This window comes from Sturnira hondurensis, unplaced genomic scaffold (assembly GCF_014824575.4).
Source record: "Sturnira hondurensis isolate 20B ecotype Veracruz unplaced genomic scaffold, ASM1482457v3 Scaffold0008196, whole genome shotgun sequence".
NCBI classification, from domain to species: Eukaryota; Metazoa; Chordata; class Mammalia; order Chiroptera; family Phyllostomidae; genus Sturnira; species Sturnira hondurensis.
This window is the reverse complement of record NW_028080827.1, coordinates 27,010,655-27,030,918: the sequence shown is the minus strand read 5'-3', so window position 1 is coordinate 27,030,918 and position 20,264 is coordinate 27,010,655. Positions and strand designations below refer to the sequence as shown.

The window sequence follows — 20,264 nt, the reverse complement described above, 5'->3', positions numbered from 1 at the left end:
TATCCAGCAAAGCTTTCATTTAGAATGGAAGGGCAGATAAAGTGCTTCTCAGATAAGGTCAAGTTCAAGGAGTTCATCATCACCAAGCCCTTATTATATGAAATGTTAAAGGGACTTATCTAAGAAAAAGAAGATGAAAAATATGAACAGTGAAAGGACAGCAAACTCACAGTTATTAACAACCACACCTAAAACAAAAGCAAACCAAGAGGACAGCTAGATCAGGAGTGGAACCATAGAAATGAAGAAGACATGGAGGGTTAGCAACAGGGGAGTGGGAGGAGGAGAAGGGGGGAGAAGGCACAGAAAATAGCATAGAGGGTAGGTAGAAAATAGATAAGGGGGAGGGCAAGAATAGTAGGGGAAATATAGAATCTAAAGAACTTGAGACACGTGGTTATAAACTAAGGGGGGGAGAATGGTGGGGGAGGGAGTGTGCAGGGTGGAGGGGAATGAAGGGGGAATAGAACAACTGTAATGGCATAATCAATAAAATATATTTTAAAAAAAGAAAAAAGTTTCCTTTCCCTTATTTATTTGTGTATAGTAATGAATGTGCATGTATCTCCTCATATGTTCATATAATTTTTTAATCCCACAAACTGTCTTACACATACGAGTAGTTGAGGTGAGTCTGGAGTTAAGGAAATTGTGGGAGTTCGGTGATGCAGAGATTCTTCTACTTCGGGTCATTGTTTTGCCTCCAAACCAAAGATGTCAACAGTTGCCCAGTGACCTCCGTGAAATGTTTGTGGTCTTGTGTCAGTTCCTAACAACGAGCTGTCCACATAATAGAAGTGCTTTATTTATTGTAGATACCTCTTTGATGTCTGGCTTCCTTTTCTTTTTATCTGGTTCCTCACTGTTGATATTGCCTCGTTATTGTCTTCCTACACCAGAAGGGCCATGTCCACCTGACTCAGCATGGCAACCAGCGCAATTTTGAAGAGCACGTGGATGCTTCATAAACTGTCTTTACGGTGCTGCTGCTGATGGCACCTGAACTCTGACAGCAGGCCCCTCTAAATGATCGCCTGGTCCACCTATTCCTACTACAAAGTGAACACGCTGGTGTCCACTGCCCGGGCATAGAGTTCCCAAATTAGCAAATAAAAACACAAGGTGGCATAAATAGCTTTTTAAAGTATAAGCATGTCCCAATCATTTTATGGAACCTTTTTATACTAAAAAAATTGTCGTTTATCTGAAATTCAAATTTAACCAGGCATCCAGTATATTATCTGGCGACCCTGTCCACACACACTTCCTGAAGGTCTCCAAAACTTTTGGCATTGTAATCACCCAAAACGGGATTGTTGAGAATTTTCCTAAAAGAAACTAAGAACCCTGAAACACCAGTCCAAAAGAACCTATGCACCCTGATGTTCATAGCAGCACAATTTACAATAGCCAAGAGTTGGAAGCAACCTAAATGCCCATCGGTCAATGACTGGATCAAAAAGCTATGGTACATTTACACAATGGAATTCTATGCTGCAGAAAGGAAGAAGGAGCTCCTACCCTTTGCAACATCATGGATGGAGCTGGAAAGCATTATGCTGAGCGAAATAAGCCAGGCAGTGAAAGACAAATACCATATGATATCACCTTTAACAGGAATGTAAACAACAAAACAAACAAGCAAGCAAAATGTAACCAAAGACACTGAAATACAGAACGTGCTGACAGGGTCCAGAGGGTAGAGGGGAGAGAAGCACAGAGTAAAAGGGGATGGACTCACATGAATAAGTATGAAGGACACATGGACAATAACTAAGACGGGGGGCAGAGATGGGAGGGGGTGGGGAGCACTGGGGGGGTGCAGGGCTGGGAATACAAGAAAGAAAACTGTACTTGAACAAAAGTTAAATTAAAAAATAAATAAATAAATAAAAATAAAAAAAGAAACTATCATATTCATTTGGATAGGAAGCAAAGAAGATAACCACATGTAAATGTAGTTCTCAGTCATGGAGGGGCTTATCTCAGTGCCCTAACTTCACGATGGAATTATTGTGAGCTCCCTTTGGAGAGACTCAAGATGCTTTAATGCCAGATGGTTATTTTCTGAGTCACCAAAACTCTCCCTTCTCCCCGCAGCGGCAGCCGGCATATTCTCAGAGCTTTCACTATACGGCAGATGTAGAACAGATCCAAAGGAATGTACAGAAATAAGGGGAAAATTCATCCGGGGAGCGAAGTTACCATCAAAAGAATTTCCAACCTTGACACTCCTCCTATCTCTGTTACTACCACCACCCAGTTCTGCCTCCAAAGCTGTCAGACATAGGGTGTTCTCAGAGGAAGTTATATTCTGGGGAGTAAACACACGGGCCAAAATTGGGGGACAGAGGAAATGGTGAAGTTCTCTTAGTTAAAATCAATCCACGGAAAATAAAAATGTGGAGGGAGTCTAATGCAGGGGCCCAAGATATGGAGAACCGTGACTGAATAGCATTTATTGTGAGATACGTAATGAGGCAATTTGGAAGCAATACCTTTAATAACAGAGCATCATAGCCATTGACATAAAGAATGTTTTCGCTTAGTCACTTGCTGCTTAAAATCACCGGCAGGAATACTCCAGAGCTAGTGTTTATGGCCTTCTGGGCCTCTCTGGATGGCCCGCTGTCCCAAATCTGCACCCTCAAATCCCCTCCTAAGAAAACAAAGTGGGTTGCTCCCCTGGCTATTCCCCAGACCCTAGCCCTATGCCGAGCACACAGTAAGTATTCAAAGATCATTGTTAACAGACAAAGAAAACTTCTGTCCCCCTGGCTGGTGTAGCTCAGTGGATTGAGCACGGGCCTGCGAACCAAAGGATTGCGGTTCAATTCCCAGTCAGGGCACATGCCTGGGTTGCAGGCCAGTTCCCAGTAGGGGACGCACGAGAGCCAAACATACATGGATATTTCTCTCCCTCTCTCCTTTCCTTCCCCTCTAAAGATAAAAAAAAAAAGAAAACTTCTGTCACCCATTTAAAAGATAGTGAAAAGTCCTTTCATTGATTTTTCATTTTAAGAACACTTTAAGAGATAGCCCTACAGCTGGGGAATATAGCATTGCCACGTTTTTCATTTATATACTTTTTCTTAATAAGCTATACAAAAGAGTTTTATTTATTTATTTACTTAGAGAGTGAGGTGTAGGGGAGAGAGAGGGAGAGAATCACTGATTTGTTGTCCCACTCACGTATGCATTCCTTAGTTGCTTCTTGTGTGTGCCCTGCCTGGGGAACCTGCAACCTTGGCATATTGGGACAATGCTCTAACCAACTGAGTTACCTGGCCAGGGCAAACAGAATTTTACTTTTAAATTGAGTAATACAAGATAGTGTGAAGTAATTTGTATGTTTTGGCTTTTAAGTGTGTGCCTCATGCTATATGATCCAAAAGACTCAAATCTAAAGAGCAACATGGGAGTATCAATTTAAAAAAAATAAAATTTATTTTTTGCTGTGTTTTAATAAATGTGTGGTTTAGGTACTTGAGCTTACAGTGGCTACATGAATACATTATCAAGCCTGCCTGATAGTACAGCGTCTTAAGGCTCACTTTGTAGTATACAACCTCTGTTATTGTAAAGCTGTTAGGTCCAAGTTGCTTATTCTGGAAGTAGCACAAAGATAAGAACATAGATGAACTAGCTCTCTCACACTTTTCAATAGTAGCCACTTCTGAATAGACACATTCAAAAAGCTTTTGTGTGTCTGGGTTAGCTGTATGTCTGCTCTTGAGTACAAGCATATACCTTTAGGAACTAAAGAAGCCACAATCAGAGCCCGAGTTGGTGTTGAGTCTTTTTTCTCTCCAACAGTGTAGCAAGTTAAATGTAAATTATCCAACAATTACTCCTTTTCTGAAATTGATTGGATACTTCCAACGAATAAGGAATATAGAGTGAGAATCACACACTTCATTATTTTGTGTTTAAATAGATCCCTGGCCTCACACTGGACATCGGGCAAACTTCCTTCACGGTCATGTAACCTGTGGCCATCCTTAGAGAACACTCTCAACTTCATGCCAACACGTCCAGCTGAAAACGGAAACCTATGAGTGGTGTATTGGGCACGATGTCCGACCATTGCAAAGCCTCTGATAATTGACTGAAAGTTTTCACTTTTCATTGAAATGGTTGCTATGCAGACATCGCCATGGATCACAATAGAGAGAGATGCACATCACACATGTTCTGCCCTGACCAGAGTCACAGCCAAATTAAAATCCCAGCCTGCTGAGCTGATTCCATAGTAAACTGTTATGCAAAAAGGCTTCAGTCACATATCACTGCTTCCTCCTGTCCATTCTTTGGCAAAACATTAAGGCTGAAGATATCAGCAACAATTAGAATTTAAACCTCTTCTCTGCTTAGGAACAAATCCTCTCCATCCCTGTCTACCCAGAAACAATCTGCCTGCTTATTCCTATTTTCATNTCCTTTTCTGAAATTGATTGGATACTTTACTCCCAACGAATAAGGAATATAGAGTGAGAATCACACACTTCATTATTTTGTGTTTAAATAGATCCCTGGCCTCACACTGGACATCGGGCAAACTTCCTTCAGGGTCATGTAACCTGTGGCCATCCTTAGAGAACACTCTCAACTTCATGCCAACACGTCCAGCTGAAAACGGAAACCTATGAGTGGTGTATTGGGCACGATGTCGGACCATTGCAAAGCCTCTGATAATTGACTGAAAGTTTTCACTTTTCATTGAAATGGTTGCTATGCAGACATCGCCATGGATCACAATAGAGAGAGATGCACATCACACATGTTCTGCCCTGACCAGAGTCACAGCCAAATTAAAATCCCAGCCTGCTGAGCTGATTCCATAGTAAACTGTTATGCAAAAAGGCTTCAGTCACATATCACTGCTTCCTCCTGTCCATTCTTTGGCAAAACATTAAGGCTGAAGATATCAGCAACAATTAGAATTTAAACCTCTTCTCTGCTTAGGAACAAATCCTCTCCATCCCTGTCTACCCAGAAACAATCTGCCTGCTTATTCCTATTTTCATGTCCTCTCCTCTCAAATTAACCTTGGTTGGCTTCCCATTTCTGGATAATGTTATTGATTTTGAGTTAAGATGCCTAGATGATAGAGAACTTGGCATATAAGAGATGCTAATGAACCCACATTTTGAAATCTAGCATTAAAATTCTGCTTTGAACATTTTATGAGGGTAAAGAACATTATAATGCTGCACAAATAGTGCCCTAGCGTTCTGGTATCCTACCTATAGCACTGCTCTGTAGAATTGGGCCTTTAGGGTAACAGTTGGACTCAGAAGTAGTATCACGGGTTTTCTCTAGAAAAATCTTAGCTATAGGTCTCTCTCTGGAATGGCTTCTTCAGTGTTTTCTATTGCTCTTAGAATATAGTCCCAAAGCCTTACCATGGCCTTTGAAGCCAGTAAAACTCCAGACTCATCTCAGACCAACCCCCCAGCTCCTATCTGCATAGTCTCTGTGCTGCACACACCTGGGACGCGAGTACAGGGTTTTGTGCTTCTGAATGCTTTTTTTTAAAAAAATACCAGATTTTTAAAAATTTTAATTGTTGTTCAAGTACAGTTTTCTGCCTTTTGCTCCCATCCCAGCCCACCTTGAATGCTTTTTCCCCTCGCTCCTTGTAGGACTCTGGCTCTTTGTCATGCTTCAAGTGTCAGTTTAAATACCACCTCCTCAGAGAGGCCCCCCCTGACCACTGCCTCTGAAGTGGCTCCCCTGAGTATCCCCAGCCTCCCGCTGTTCTCTTTATCACATCATCCCTTTATTTTCTTTGTAGCACTTGTCACAATCAATAATTATCACCAGACTATAAGCTTTGCGATGTCACCACTGTATCTCTACCATCTAATATGGCACGTAGAAGGTGCATGATATTTGCAAATTAATTATTGAGTACATGAATGCATAATTCGGTTAACGATATGCATTTCCCTCCTTTTTTCATTTTATTCTTATATAGTGTCTACTACCATACGATATATTAGCCAGAAAGAATTTAACACAATGCCATTTTTGAGATATTTTAATAATAAAGAATATTAAGAAGCAGATGGAGTTCCCATTAGACTGTCAGCTGATTTCTCAAAAGAGACCTTACAGGCAAGAAGGGACTGGAAGAAAGTATTCCAAGTCATGAAAGGCAAGGACCTACATCCAAGATTGCTCTATCCAGCAAAGCTTTCATTTAGAATGGAAGGGCAGATAAAGTGCTTCTCAGATAAGGTTAAGTTAAAGGAGTTCATCATCACCAAGCCCTTATTATGTGAAATGTTTAAAGGGACTTATCTAAGAAAAAGAAGATAAAAAATATGAACAGTGAAATGACAGCAAACTCACAATTATTAACAACCACACCTAAAACAAAACCAAACCAAACTAAGCAAACAACTAGAATAGGAACAGAACCACAGAAATGGAGATCATATGGAGGGTTAGCAACAGGGGAGTGGGAGGAGAAGAGAGGGAGAAAAGGTACAGAGAATAAGTAGCATATATGGTAGGTAGAAAATAGGGGGAGGGCAAGAATAGTACGGGAAATGTAGAAGCCAAAGAACTTATATGTATGACCATGGACATGAGCTAAAGGGGGAATGTGCATGGGAGAGGGTATGCAGGGTGGAGGGGAATGAGGGGGGAAAATGGGACAACTGTAATAGCAAATTAGCAAATAATTTGTTATTATTTGCTAATTAATAGCATGTAATAGCATATTGATTATGCTATTATGTAATAGCATAATCAATAAAATATATTTTAAAAATATTAAGAAGCAGATGTTTGCCAATGTCACTAGTCATGTGCTAGATAAGTCTGTCTTTTAGAAATATTGCTGGTGTAACTGTTGGGCACAGGCACAGTCCCTGGAATGAATTCTTTTTCTTCTTTGCTTCCTCCCTCCCTCCCTCCCTCCCTNTTAAAAATATTAAGAAGCAGATGTTTGCCAATGTCACTAGTCATGTGCTAGATAAGTCTGTCTTTTAGAAATATTGCTGGTGTAACTGTTGGGCACAGGCACAGTCCCTGGAATGAATTATTTTTCTTCCTTGCTTCCTCCCTCCCTCCCTCCCTCCCTCCCTCCCTTCCTTCCTGTCTTTCCCTCTCATTTTCTAAGTGACATTTCACTTTGGTGATTAATGCCTCAGCCCTCAGTTCTTCACCTTAAAGTCTTCCCCCAACTCTTACTCAACTTCGGGGGCTGATCTGCAGCATAACCCAGGACAGAGTTCATTTACAGTCACGTGGTCCCTTGAACGACAGTGTTTCAGATATAAAAAGGCAAAGAAACCTAGACTATAAAGCATCATATTTATATTTGGAAGCAGCATGTCACAGATAAAAGACATTAGACTCAGGAGACTGCAATTTTAATCATTTTGCCACTAAAGATATAATAGAAAATAAATTTACTATTCTGTGCCCCAATTTTCTCATCTATAAAATTGAAATAATGTCTTCTATCTTGTCTTACTTCAAAGGGAGGAAAGGATCCATCAAAATGATTATGCGAAAACACTCTGAAAAATGTTATGCAAACACAAAAGGTGTATTAAAGAGAAGCACTGTTTTCCAGTTTGCTAGAAAAGGAAGGGTAGGCATATCTGGGGAGCAATGGGTATAGTGACAATATTTTCGAAACCAAAATCAGAACATATCTTTTGGCATATGATCTGACACATGGTCTGACCACATGACAGAATATTTGAAATCAAAATGTCCTGAAAAATCCAGGACACGTGGTTGCCATGGCAATGAGGAGCCATAGGGAGGCTGTGGGCAATGAAAAGACAGGGTCAAATTGGCAAGCATGGAAAACTAGTTTGCCAGTGATGTGCAGGACAGTTTGGAATCAATCGATGTGGAAGACCAAAAAGGCAAGGAGAAAGAAATTTTACTAATGTGAGTGTGATGTGTAAGTAGTAGTCCTGAGTCATCTTAATTGTGAAAAACATTTCTCCACTCGCTCCGGGAAATCCAAGGCAGTCTCTGGTTCACGTGAATGGGAGGTGTTTTGGATAAGTGTTTTGTTGGACCTGGAGAGTATTATGCTAAGTGAAATAAGCCAAATAAAAAAAGATACTGAGCACAGACTGACAGCTCTCAGAGAGGAGGAGGTTTGGGGGGGCTGGATGAAAAAGATGAGAAATTAGGTAAAACAAAACCCCCAAAATATCCCTCATAGACAGCAGTATGGCACTGACCAGAGGGAAGGGAAGTGGGGGGGATAGAAGAGGGAAAGGGGGGTAAGTGGTGAAGAAAGGAGACTTGACTTGGGGTGGCGAACACACAATACGGTGTACAAATGATGTATTATAGAATTGTATGCTTGAAACATATAATTTTATTAACCAATGTCACCCTCTGAATTCAATTTAAAGAAAAATTTGGTTGGAGTGGACCTAGTCCCCATGGTGGTCCTGTATTTACTTTCCAATTCTCTGAACTAAGAATTATTTCATGGTAGCTCAGTTCCCCAGACAAGGGGGACTTCCTAGGAGTGCCCAGCATAACCCCAATCTCCCTCCATCTAGCTGCAAAGTTCCAAATCTCTTCAGCTCTCAGAATTCTGCTCTATCTGGACTGCATCCTGCCTCCACTCTTCTCCTCACAGATGAAAGCAATCCTCTGCTCTGTGGAACGGCTCGAGAAACCTGGCTTGCGATTTACAACTCCATCAGGGCTCCTGCCAACGCAACTCTGATATCATGAATTCTACTGACAACTTTTAGGACAGAAAGTCAGATTTCTTAATGGCCAGTCAAAAGTACGTTGCATATAAATCTCATGAAGGTGTAATGATTGGACAGAGAAGAGGAAGTCTTATCTCTTTTAGCATTTTGCACAGATTCCTATTAAAATGATTAACGCTCAGATTTCTCAGGGGCAAGCATTGTTTCGTGAGGCAGATTTCCTATCTCCTTCTTATCCTCCCCAGCCAGCCCTTGAAGACTCTGAGCCCCCTAAATGCCATCCAGTGCCTATCACAGGCTATTGAGTTGGCATGTTTGCAAATTGCATGCAGTGAGGCCCTTCCATACCAACAGCCCTGTCTCAGATTCCCCTGCATCGCGGCCAAACGAGTGTTGCCCGCACATTTTCTTCATCTTTTCATTGAGTTCCTTGTGGCAGCAGCACATTCCTCAGCACAGGCTCCAGTCGGCATGGTAACTAGTTAGGGACTGCAAGCGGGCCTTCTTGCAGACTCCTGTTTCCATCTGAGACTCCTTTTGGGGGTCTGGGAGAAGGGGGGCAGCCCAGAACGGACGGTGGTGGAGGAAGTGGTGGAAAGGGGGTGGAGGAAGAATTGATTGGGTTGGGCTGGGGGTGGGGGGTGGGGGTGGGGGGTGGGGGTGGGAAGGGGGATGGGCAGAAGAATGATTTAAACACGCGTTTTAAAAGAGTTATCTGGTCCACGCATGGTGTTGGTGCTAAACTGCCCGGCAGAAAAAAAGTCCTAATTGAGGTGGGGAGGCAGTAACAAAGCAAAGCTTGTTGGAGCCTCGGAATCTGTACTGTTGATGGTGCAGGTACCTCAGGGCGGTTGGGAGCGATCGCTGTGTTGACTTTGTCTAATTGCTGGGGAGGAGTTCTGCGGGCTGTGACGGCGGCGTCACACCCAGTGGGGTGGTGGACGGAAACTGGCATGGCCACGCAGGGCTAAATAAACCGGCTGACAAAGCTCTTGGCAAATTATTAAAAATCTGGCAAAAATGTTCATCTCTTGACAAAAATGTAGAGAGACTAGGAATGCATAACTTTATCCCATGTTGGATTTTTAAATGGCTAATGTCAAAATTAATAGGGCATTGCTTCTTCTTATAGAACCAAAAAAAAAAAATCCCATATATTTTATTCATTTATTCGCTGCTAAAAAAAAATCATGTATCTGCTAAAATTTTCATTCTGGGAAAAGGCTTTAGAGGTGGTTAACCTTGATTTTAAAGTGTTATGAATTAAAAGCTACTTTTCATCACATTTGCTACAATAAAAGCCACATCTTCATTAAAATGTAAGCCGTCTTATTCTTGGAGAATAAATTAAAACTCTGCATCCAAGCTTATATTAAGAGAGGCATTAAACCTCCAAACATAAAGTGTATCTTTATATAAGTTGGGTTTGGGACTTTTTAAACTTCTGTTATATCAAGAAAAATGTAAACGGTTAACTGTTGAGTAGGTACTCTGTTTTGTCACAGGAACTGACCAGTATATTGACTGACACTTCTACTTTGCTATTTCATGTGTCAATTTGTTTCTCCTTTCTTATTTGCTGTACATGAAGCCTTCACGCATGCTCTTCTACAAACTACTTTTTATGCAGTTTTATACGCATAGGGTAACTTTCTGTTCTAGAATCTGAGTTCTAAGTGTCAATAATACACTAGACTGTCATGCATACGGTGCCTGTGGGTAGTTCTTTCCTTATTTTCCACATTCTAAAGCTTTGTAATGAAATGGAAATGAAAAAAGCCTCCCAGAAAGTTAAACAACCTTTTATAATGTATTTTAATTCCTGTTTTGCTTGACAGAACAATAAATTTTTTGTTCATAAGTTTAGGATTTTTGCTAACTTCCCGCCAAAATTCCAAAGTGGCATTTTCCTCGAAATCTCATGTTTTTGCTAATTCTGATTTTTAAGGCCTTCAAAGAAAGAAAGTCAGTGAGGCTCATGGGGAGATTTTGCTCTTAAGCCCCAATAAATAATTTAGTTTGGTGTTTTTTCTCTTTTAATTCTTAAAGCACCTCTCTACAGTAGAGTCTCTAAGCTCTGCTTGAAAAATAAGACACTTGAAGCATAAACAGGGGTGAGCTTCCAGGTAAAGTACAAATGCACCTTAGCTGCCGAAGGAACATGTGAAAATGAGAGATGCCCAACTGTTCATGTTTGCTCACTGCGAACATTTGGTTCTCTTGGTTTGGCTCATTATTTCAGCTGGGAAAGTCACTATATGAATTAATAGCAGATTTCCCAGCTGAAAATAAATGTTTACCAGTTTAGGGGGCTGGGGTTTTTTGGCAAAGGCCTGGCTTTTTGTCTGCCTGCCTTCTTTTTTGGCCTGCACATCCCTGAGGTGTGTAATTAAAGTAAGGGAATTTGCACATAGTGCTTTAGGGCTTTAATGAATAGAAAACACAGGATATTTCAGCGATTTGGGGCCTAGTGTCAGGGTGTACATTTCCTGTGTGAGGTGTCACTCAGTACTAGACTCTGTGATAACAAAGGCACCTGTGATCCCATGCAGAGAAGAAAAATGACAGCATTTGTTCCTAAATTCCAATACAAAATACATTTTTTTAAAAAGACCAATTTACATTTTAAAACAGATGGACTTTGAACTTGAACATACCTTCAGAATTAATGGCTATTAAATCAGCCCCACTTTGCTGAATATTGAAATTCCCTTCAGGACAAAGATCTTGGCTGTTGATACCAGGTTACATTACAAAATTAAACACACACTATCAAATGGATTTAATCATAACCATTCTTGCCTTACTGCTGAAATTTCTGAACAGCGCAAAGTCTGGAATGGCATTTTTAAAGCTCAGGGATGTTGAGGGGAAGGGTAGAAAAAACAATTAACACTTACTGAACACTTGTTATATGTCAGATACTTTTATATAATACAAAATGTTATGTTTTACAAAAATAACCATGTGAAAAAGGCATTAGTATTCTTTTATTTTTGTTGGGAGAAGAACGTTCAAAGAAATTAGGTAACTTGCCAAGGACCGCATCATCGGTGACATCGGTAGGTGACAGAGGTGTGCTGTCACCCCTCCAGCGCTGTGTGCGCGCTCAGCACAAAGAATTACCGTCATTGTCAGACTCCAAAACCCAAGCTCTCTCAATATATTTGTTATCATTATTTTTCCATCTCCTACATAAAATTTATTCTAAAAAATAAAAAACTCGTTCCCTCCTCATCCCCAGTCCTTGGTTGTTTTTTTGTGAATAAGTTCTGCAAAAAACTCCCAAAATCTCTTGTTCCATCCTCTGCATAACAGCGAGAAACAAAGTGAGCTTGCGCTTCCTGGGCCACACGCCCATCTCAGTCCCAGGGTGAACGGTCCTTCTAATCCAGGAGGAGGACGGCGTGACACGGGGCAAGGCCCTGACAGGAGCACAGAGGAGGGGTGCTCCCGTCGCAGCCAGAGGCCGGAACAGGCACCCACACACGCATTTCACCTCGCCAGGCCTCCATTCTAACATCTGTAAAAGCCAACAACAACAAGAGTAGGCCAGATAATCTAAAAAGCCCATCTTTTACTTAAAAGTCTAAACTACCAAGCAACCCTTGGCTGAGACCAGGGGGCGGAGGGTGGGCAAGAGCTGATCCATAACCGTGAGAGTTCCCGAAAGATCAGCTGCAGGTAACTACCTGTCTTGTGGTCACCACACAAAGACATCTCACATCTTTATAGCCGTAGTCCCTCATGAAACGGTGATCCGGTTTCGACTATATAGTCCGCAATGACTTGCCTTTACGTCATCCATGAACTAAATTCTAAGGTGAAAGATTGTCTTTAAAAGGCCTTATTTTCCTTTCTGGTGGTGACCACCTCCCAATGACAACATGCCTCTAAGGACCTCCTTCATCCCTCTCCAGGAGAAGAGAAGTGGAAACACAAGAAGAAGCGCCCGGTGCGCAGCCCCAGTTCCTACTCCACGGGTGTGAAATGCCCAGGATGCTACACAATCTCCACGGCCGCCGGCCACACACAGGCGGCGGTCTTGCGTGACGGCTGCTCCGCGGTCCTCGGCGGGCCCACCTCTCTACGGGAGGAGGAGGAGGAGGAGAAGCAAGGCGGACTGACAGAGGATGCTCCATCGCAAGGGAGCAGCACTAGAAGCACCCTGAGTCGGGATGAGTAGGAAGCCATCTCAATAAACACATTTTGGATACACCCCAAGAAAACTGTTTTTAGTGTTTTTGTTCTTTTTAATTCAGAAAGAAAAAGAAAGGGAAGGAAAACAAAAAGCATTTGTTTAAATAAATAACCGTTGCATAAAAGGAGATCTGGGCTGGATGCTGTGACCTACCTCTTCCAGAATGGGGATTTATTAATGTTAAAAAAAACAAAACAGAAAGGGCCCTATCTGGTGTGGCTCAGTGGATATTGAGTGCCAGCTTGTGAACCAAAAAGGTCACCAGTTCGATTCCCAGTCAGGGCACATGCCTGGGCTATGGGCCAGGTCCCTGGCTGGGGGTGTGTGAGAGGCAACCAACTGGTGTTTCTCTTGCACATCGAAGAAACATCTCCTTCCCTTCCCATCTCTCTGAGAATAAACAAATTAAATATTTAAAAAAATTTTAAACAAAAAAGGGACAAAAATCAGTTATTTTGTTTGATCCTGTTTGGCATAATCACATTGTTTTTTAGTCATCTAAAGACTCAAAACAACCTCTGGGGGAAGTATTTTTCCTTCTTCCTTTGCCTCTCCTGACTTTTCACCTTACCTTGGGCTCTCTATGACCTTCCTCTTAGTCTCCCAGGGCCTTTGATGAGTCACCGACAGACCACACATCTGGCGTGGGTCACTATGCTAATTCTTAGTAAAGAAGAAAAATGTACATGTGAGATGTGTGCGTGTGTGTGTGTGTGTGTGTGTGTGTGTGTGAAAGAGAGGGAGAGAGACCAGGAGTCTAAACACTTCACCCTACAATCCTAGGACTCAAGAGACTGGACACTCTGAGACCTGCTAGCCCACACCAGTCATCTCCTCCCTTGATGAGAAACCAGTAGGCTCCCCCTCCCCTCATCAGTGAGCAGGGCTGCTGGCAGCTCCCCAGCAGTGACTGTCCCAGCAGACGCGCCCCACTCCCAGGAAAAAAACTATATCAATATTTAAAGAAACATGAACATTAAGAGTTTGAGACATTTGGAGCACGTACATTTTTACTTCACTAAGACTTACAATTTATTGATCCTACCACCTTGTCACCACTGTCCTCATCCCTCTGTGTCCTCGCTTTCCTCCTCCTCATCCTACTTAAATCCCATGATCCATCATTATTATTCTTCCCTTGCAAGCACCTCATCCTCCTCGCTTCTCTGTCACTGCATTGTACTGGTAAATTCTCAGGCCTGATTAAACCCAACGTTCTGTCTTCTTTCACGCCAGCGTCCCTGCAACCAAATGTGCTGCAGAAAACGCACAGCCACGCTGGAGGATCTCACTCTAAACTACTGATCATGGTCACCTCCTGTGGACAGCAATGCTGCCCAGCTATCATTCCGTGGCCTTGCCCATTCCCTCTCCCATTCTCCTCTACTCTTTCATGCCTTCTCTTCTCTCCTCAATCCTCCACAACCAGTTCACTCATCATCGTGTGCTTGCTTCCTATGTCACCAAGACAGCAGAAACATTCGGAAAGATGTTTCACATCTTCTGCCACCTCATGTGCCCACCTACCAGCATCAGAGCCCGCTACACCCTCCCTGCCTTCCCTCCTGTGACACTGGGTGGAATACCGGGGCTCTCAGCCCAGGTCGGTCCCCACTTTTGTACGAGATCCCATCCCTCTTGATGCCGCAAGGATATTTCTCCGGAAATTCTTCCCCTCTCTCCTGCACCAACAGTCGCCCCCCATTTTCCTCAGCTGCTGCCGTACATACACACTCATTCCTGTTTCATTCACTAAAAATAAAAACAAAAATCTTCTGACACCATCTCTCTCTCCACCTGCTCCGCTTTCTCTTCCCCACTTGACAACAAAACTCCTCAAAGAAGTTGTTCATATTCATTGGTAGTGTCTTTCCTCCCATTTCCTCAAAGCCAGTCTGATCATGGCCTCACCCTGCAAACATCAAAACTGCTCCTGTTACTGTTACCAAGGATCTCCACACTGGGAAATCTGTCAGTTCTCAGTCCTTGTCTTGCTTGTTAATATTTAATGTAACTGATCACTATCTCCCCACTGAAAGACTTTGAACTTGCCTTCCAGGACACCGTGCTCTACTGCGTTTATTCCCAATTCTTTGGTTACTTCTTTGTCAGACCCCTCTCTTCTCTTCCCGCCTCTTCACCTCCCTGCCTCTGAGAGTCGGAATGCCCCAGGGCTTAGGGTGTAACCTTGCCTTTTTCCTAAGTGCATTCAATTCGGGAAGGATCTCATCAGTCAGGAGGTTTTAGTTACCATCTCTACACTTCACCCAGATTTGTATCTCTATACTAAAAGGCTCTTATGCTGGGTTCCTATTGTGAAACCAAGATTCAGGCTCCATCCTGTTCCCCCATTATGTGAAACGGGCTTCTCTCTTATTTTCCCGTCTAGGATCACAGTCCCTTAAGGCTCGATTCCCATCAGTGAGTTCTGAACCTGACGCCTGCTGACAGAACTTCTTAAATACTGCCTACTTGTGTATGGTGCTGAACATCACCTAAGGAGGAGAAAGAGAAAGAAGGGAAGCAGGGGAAGAGGAGGAGGAGGAGGAGGGGGAGAATGATTTGTGGCTGTTGCCCACAGTCCCAGCGATGTTGAGTGTTGTGGGATCGTCAACTGTCCCCCTTGGAAAAGGCAGCAGGCTCCCTCCTGAGCAGCCAGCCATAGACAATATCATTAGTTTGGTGAGTTTCCTGTGGTATAGACAAAGCCTGCTCCTTAGTGTTGCAAATCAGAAACTCCGTATTTTTAGAGGGTATGAATCAACCTTTCTAGGGCAGACCGCCTAACCTATCTCATAAGTTTGATATATCCAACCAGGGTGCCATTGTATTGATTTACATTAAGAAACAACTGTTGTGGGGACTACATGAGCAACATATTTTCTCCCTACAATCAGGAATTTTGAAAGGCCCTATCATGTTCAAAGCTAGTGTATTAATTTATAGTAAGAAATGGCTGTCTTGGTGAGCAATGTTTTTGAATCTCACATAATCTGAGCATTCCCTCTTCCTCTACAGATTTATGCATGGAGCAAAACCATACCAGATCTTAGAAAAACGGTAGCCAGTCACACCTTTTTTTCAAGGCACACATTTGACCAGGACACTCTTCAAAAACTGGACACTGTTCTTAGAAGGCAAAATCCTCGGCCTACTGGCCCTGCAGTCTAGCTACTTCAGCTCCTGCCTTCGATGTCAGAATAGGTGAAGAATATGGGTTATGCAACCACAGTTCTGTGGTTCAAATCCCCATTCCTCTACTTTCGAGCTTAGGTGATTCATTTGCTTGTATTGTGTTACAGTTACCAACATCTTCAGTAAAACAGGGATAAAGACTGTTCATTTCATAGGATTGTGATGAAAATTAGGAGAGTAAGCCACTTTCAACAGTGCCTAGCACCTACTAAGTATTCAGTAAACGTTGTCTAATATATAAAACACCTCTGGGTACAGTCACCCCACCTCCTGCCACCCCTCAAATCTGCTGCCTCCCTGGGGCCCTGAGCAAACACTCGCCCTCTTCGAGGTATTCTCCTTACCTGGACCTTGTTCTGCTCTTTAACTCCTGTATGGCCTTCGCTTCTCCCTCTACAGTTACTTCCCCAGGCAAGTCTTCCTGGGGACGGAGAGCTCTCAGTCTTCAGTGCTCTTCCTCACGGGAATGTGCTCCCTTCTAAGACTGCTCCTGGCTCAGGCCAGGCCTCTCTGCCTTGAGAGATAATCTTCATACTCAGCACTTGGTCCCAGAGCCTGACATACACCTAACGCGTTGTCGACCTCCATACCAATTTGCTCAAATAAATGTTTACTTGATGCTCACCCCCATCTGCAAGGACTTGGGCCAAGCCCAGTAGGTCTCCCAGGGGCAGAGCCAGAACCAGCATTCTTTCAGCCACCCCTCCCAGGGCTGGCAACCCCCTTCTGAATTGCTCATTCTTTCTTTGCACGTGTTAATGTGTTTGCTCAGATTTCATAGGGCCCTTCTAAGACCTAAAAAAAACCTTTATGTATCTATATGCCATTTCAGTCCAATTGTTTTTAATTAGCAATAATTGCGCCTCAGATAAACCTCATTGGCTACGATACTGCCACTGCGCAAAGCTCAGTCCAATTGTTTTTAAAGCTTTGCTCTTAGTGGGCGTTTTAGTTCCCTCATTTCCAACTCCTGGCAAAGGTGGGGTGCATGAGGACTGCCTCTTTATATACACTCTCTATGGAGGATACAACTCCAAGTGTGTTTTTCAATCGATGAAGAACACAGCACTGCTCTGGGATTATTCTGTCTTACATGGAAATATTAAAACTGATTTAAGGACAAGAGTAATAAACACAGAAGTTATCGTTACCACCACATATTTGCACTGTACAATGAGACAGCTGCAAATCCCCAAGCCAGTACCAGGCAAAAGCGACTACGGTTGTAAAGTTTCATTCCAGTTCTTACAAAGCCTCTATCAGAAAGACTCGATTCTATGCTAGCAAAAATAATTGGTCTACAACTCATTCTGAAACCCTAGAAATCTGAAAAGCATTGCTCTGGGTTTTCGTTCTATTTGCATGATGTTGAGATCTGGCTTAGGCCAGAGATGTATGTGCAAATGCCATAAGAAAAGAACTGGCCCAATCCAATGCGGAATGTAGCCCAAGGTAAGAAAGAACACAAAACTCAGGTTGAAGAAAGCCTCTCCCCGGGGTATTTTTCATCCTTTATTTTTACCCCAGATCCAAGACTTGTGGTTAATTCAGATAAGCACTTGACCTTTGTGGTTGCTTATCCAAAGTCAACCTTCCCGTGTCTGAGGGTCACCTGTAACTCATTAATCTCAGCCCATTATTGTTTTGCAGGGATGTCTGTTCCATTTAAGATATAAAACTCCTATACAGATAACATGGTAGGTTAATGCACTCACCTTTCATTCCCTGATTGCTGGGTTCACACCAAACTCAATTCTGTTATGAGTAAGGATTACGTTTTGATATGTTCCTATCCCCAGGAGCCATTTGTCTGTAGGTCTTCACATCCTAAAAGGATGTTGCAGGCATCAGCATACTCTTTGGGGCCCTATACAGGAGATTCCAGGGAATAGAATGGCCCAGAGGTTACTGGGTCAGGACTGGAGAGGAAAGAACTATTTAGGGAATCTTGCTGAGTGCATGCTTCTGAGGGTGCTATCAGTCTTTTGCCACTCTCAACTCTTAAGATGAAAACAAGGCCATTATCACTTTTCAAAAAAATAATAAATTGCTTCATATAGAACCTAGTACTGTGGTGCCATCCTTCCTTCCCGACAGCAAGAAATGTGCTAGCAAGCAGTCAGGAAAAGGGCACAAACTCTTTGCAATATATAATTTTAATTTTTATGCAATGATTTTTAAGAGTGGGGGAGGGAGACAGAAAAACACTGATTTCTTGTTTCACACACACTTGTGTGTGTTGACTGGGGATCGAACCCACAATCTTGGCCTCTCAGGACCGGACTACCCTGCAGGGCCTTTTTGCAGTATTTTTTAACATCATCTTTTTCAAGCATTGTCTTGTTTGTGATTTAACTTCATTCCCTCTTCCATTAGAAAATGCAAATCTATGCCCATCACTCGTAGCAAAACCCAAGATGTAAGTCTAGAAGAAAATGACAAGCAGGAGTTCAACTATTCTCCAAGGCACTCCAGGCAGACTGGATGGCTCTCGATGGCTCTGGAATCCTGGGCCTGCTGCTTAAAGCCCTAACCTTGCCCAGCCTCAGTTTCATGGCTGTAAAATGGAAATATTTAGATAACCTACCAGAGAGAGTTATTGTAGAAATCAAATAAAATAACGATATTGAAACACTTAGAACAGTGTCTGGTATATACTAGGGGCTCAATAAGTGTTGCTGGGACTTAATTGCTTTGATTCATGCTATAGAAAATAAAAAAAAAACATTCCTTTCTTTCTCTTTTTTTAATCTATAGCCTGCTCTCCAGTCGCCTGACAGGTGACTGGACCCCAAATGAATGCTTCTGGTTCTTTCTACTTTGCAGGGCCACCTCACTCTTCCCCTAAACCCCTTCTCCGCTCCCTTGAATGCCAGCCAGTCAAAGCACAAGGGAGTGGTCAAGCAGTGAGGATGGTGTGGCCCAAACCACCTCTCTTGATTCATTTCAGCCAACTCCTGCTGCTGGCCACGCTGCCACCGCCTCTATGACCCTTGGTGCTAACAACGGAAAGCAGCGCACAAAGGCTTTCACTTTACAGCAAGAAAAAGAAAAACGTACTGTCGATACATATTACCCGTCAATGCAAATGCTTTCAGGAGCCCTTCGCTGCTGCTTTTCATGTTCTTCGAGCCTCAGAACCATTTAGCGAAGCCCCGCTGTTCCAGCACCCTAAGGACATGTAAGAGGATATGCGCAGGCGGCGCGGAAACAAGAGCTTCTATTTATGTGGAGCAAGGCGGGCCTAGATCTATGACGAACAATAAGCGGAATATCTGAATCACAAGCATTCTGAAGTCGTGCCAGGTGGAGTGCTTAGTGTTTACTCGCTCGCTTTTCTTTCTTTTTAAAGAATACTACTTGGGAAAGACACTGACACATGCAGGTAGGCTCTCATATCGGAATCCACTGTTATCCTTCCCGCTGGGAGGGCTGCGAGTGGGGGGAGTTAGTCCAAACCCCACACCGGGAGTGGTCTAGAATTTCTAGAAAGGACTGGTGTAAGGAGAGCAATCTTTTGGAAAAGAGAGCTGAGGGACCACCCTTGAAACTATATTTGCATAGTAAACAAGCTGTTATTTCAGGTCCGTGTTTAAAGGGGTGTGATTTCGTAGAACTAACGGAGATTTTGAAGGGCTGGACTGTCTCCCACCACCTCTCACTTCGTATTTTAACAACCATGGCTCCCCCACCCTCATTCCCCCTGCTTTCAGGAGTTTTTATTACATGTTCTAATGTAATGTCTGCAAAGAAATGGTGTGTTAAAATAAAGTCATTGGGAGGGTGGGAAATAAGAGTTTTTATTTGCCTTAAAAATACCTGACACATAGGTGTTCACAAATAATTATTGAATGAATTTATGACCCTATGGAAACTAATAAAATAAAAGCCCTGGTAAAGAAGCCACCAAAAGAGTGACCGATTTCTCTATTTAATTTTAAATTAATTGTGAATATCTAGAATGACTCCCTTTCTCTGATGAAGCAATAAAATGATCTCTGTATAGTGCTCTGGCTGGTGTGGCTCAGTGGATTAAAAGCCAGCTTACAAATCTAACGGTAGCTGGTTTGATTCCCAGTCAGGGCACATGCCTGGGTTTTGGGTTCAGTCCCCTAAGTGGGTGCATAAGAGAGGCAACAGATCAGTATTTCTCTCCCACA

The 20,264-nt window shown here is 42.8% G+C and overlaps 1 long non-coding RNA gene and 1 pseudogene across 1 annotated transcript in view; both read right to left on the bottom strand.

Annotated features, from left to right (window-relative positions):
• LOC118992436 (uncharacterized) overlaps window positions 1-20,264 on the bottom strand; it is a 173,997-nt gene that overhangs the window by 125,703 nt on the left and 28,030 nt on the right. The window lies entirely within an intron of this gene.
• Window positions 16,889-17,012, bottom strand: LOC118992685 (uncharacterized; annotated as a pseudogene).